This window comes from Gadus morhua, chromosome 14 (genome assembly GCF_902167405.1).
Source record: "Gadus morhua chromosome 14, gadMor3.0, whole genome shotgun sequence".
Classification (NCBI taxonomy): Eukaryota; Metazoa; Chordata; class Actinopteri; order Gadiformes; family Gadidae; genus Gadus; species Gadus morhua.
Window position 1 is genome coordinate 8609883 of NC_044061.1, and position 2500 is coordinate 8612382.

The 2500-nt window shown below is 47.0% G+C and overlaps 1 protein-coding gene across 1 annotated transcript in view; it reads right to left on the reverse strand.

Moving 5' to 3' along the window:
* Positions 1 to 2500, reverse strand: part of LOC115558703 (RNA polymerase II elongation factor ELL) — a 37379-nt gene that overhangs the window by 33833 nt on the left and 1046 nt on the right. The window lies entirely within an intron of this gene.

Here is a 2500-nt window from a genome sequence, read left to right on the forward strand (position 1 = left end):
AAGGGGAGGTTCATGGATGGTTCCCTGCAGCGCATACTGTAATGTAATCACGAGCAATAATCAGTTCAGCGTAAATCATTTATCTGGCTCTTTACATAACATGCCAATGTTAAACCGCTGCATGATATATGGTCTTGTGTGTGTCTGTGTGTGTGTGTGTCTTTGCAAATAGCAGGCTTGGTACCAGAGGGAGCAGAAGTATCTTGATGGTGACTGGTTGATAGATGGGGTCGCCCTGAGGGTACAAGCACTCGCCAGCTCCAGAGAATGATCTGGGTGTAATAACTATTGAAGGTGATACTTATTTGCCGTTGAGTAGATTCTGGTTGACTGGGGCTAGTGCAATGCAATGTCACATCGCAATGACTGCTTCCATTTTTTAAGCAAAGGAGTTTCAGAAAGTTTGTTTACATGTTGGTAGAAAGCCTTTTCTTTTCAATGTTTACTCTTTAATCTTGAAAGATTTATGATTTTATGGTAAAACTACTCTCTCTTGAGTTCTCTCAATATGGGGAAGCATCACCAACAATAAATCCCATGAGGCAGGAGCCCTATTGATGATATAAACCAACACGTTGAACATTTTATATTTTCATTTCATTCTGTTGAAAATGAAAATGACATCCGTACATCTCCCCTGCGGACGTTTCGTTCTTTGTGCTTTGAGCAGAGCTTCAGACCAGGGCACGCAAACGATTCACAGCAGCTAATGAGAGTTATTACATTACATGTACTCCTAACTCTGCTCCCAGTGCAAGAGAAAACATGTCTCCTATAGGGCGACCCCTGCACTATCATACCAGGCATCCCAACCCTCCTCCTTCCCCTCTACTAGGGGGACACGGGCCGGTCGAGGCTCCCCCTGACCTTCTCCTCCACGTCTCCACGTAAAGGGTTGGCAAGAAACTCGTCATTGAATTGAGCCTTGATGATATTGAATCGTTATAATGACATTGATCTCTGGGAGCCTGTAATATAGAAACCCGGAGACGGGCCAATTGTGGTTGACAGCACCTTTTGCTAATAAGCACTGCGAGAGCGCCTTCGGGGAGAACGGCTGCAGAGTGGATTGTTTTTGTAACGCTGCCAGTGTGCAGATGCACAAAACATTCCTTTACCGCTTGGAGGACGAGGGGGGAAACATAGGAATATTGAACCGTACTCCTTTTGCTTGAAACTATGAAGGTTAAATTCACTTGGCCACAGGATACCACTGTGTACTGAGTCACACGCACACACACCCACACACACACACACACACACACACACACACACACACACACACACACACACACACACACACACACACACACACACACAATACACAGTGTCCATGCTGTAAAACCTAATGTACTTGTCCTGTCAGTAACTTTACTCAGCTTATTAGCCGGGTAGGAGGGGGAGGGGAACTGAGATCCCACCTATGTCAAGCAATTAGATGGTTGAGTGAAAGCTTAAGTAATCCCTCAGGACCCTTACTACTCTGAAGACTAACCCAGAGAATAAGACGCATGCATGAGAGAGAGCGAGGCAGTGAGAGTGAGAGAGTGACAGAGTGACAGAGTGAGAAAGTGAGACAGTGAGAGAGAGAGAGAGAGAGAGAGAGAGAGAGAGAGAGAGAGAGAGAGAGAGAGAGAGAGAGAGAGAGAGAGAGAGAGAGAGAGAGAGAGAGAGAGAGAGAGAGAGAGAGAGACTATGTGTGTGTCTGTGTGGTTGTACAATGGAGGTCTTAGGTGGTGTTTTCTCGTCGCACCAGTTGCAACTGACAAGGCTCAAACCCCCTCTCTCCTCCTGCCTGCCACAGTCTCTCTCTCTCTTCCTCTCTCTCTCTCTCTCTCTCTCTCTCTCTCTCTCTCTCTCTCTCTCTCTCTCTCTCTCTCTCTCTCTCCCTCTGTCTCCCTCTCTCCCTCACCCTCCCTCCCCCCCTCCCTCTTAACAAAGCCTCTCCAGAGCCACCAGGCTGACCCAGTAACCTGCATGGCCCCTATCTCTCAGATACAAGCGACCGGCTAAACACCAGGAAGTCCACCAGCGCCAGCGGTCCAGCCACATAACCTCCAGCCATCCATTCAATCAGACACCCCGGCTGCTTGCACAGTACAGGGCTACACCTCCCTACAGTCGGACATGGGTGAGACACGCCGGATTCAAGGTGGAGGGGGCGTGAAGGGGAGCACTCCTCCCGCCCACGTCTGTTATGTGGTACAGCCTGGTTTGACCTCATGCTATCATAACAATGATGCTAAGCAGAGATTCATAGATATACGTTTCATGTCAGTTCGTTGTACATACATGAGACAAATGTGTATCAAGCTACAGGGAAAATGCGTATTTTGAATTTTCACATTGCACACTGTAGTTGGACGAGATATTGGAATGATTGGACCCAAGGGTAGTTGTGTCAATTCGATTGTTCGTATGAAATGGAATGCTCATATTAATTACAGTGTAACTAAATATTTAGACTGTCAATTTTGGGATGTATTCAGGGGAGGGATAT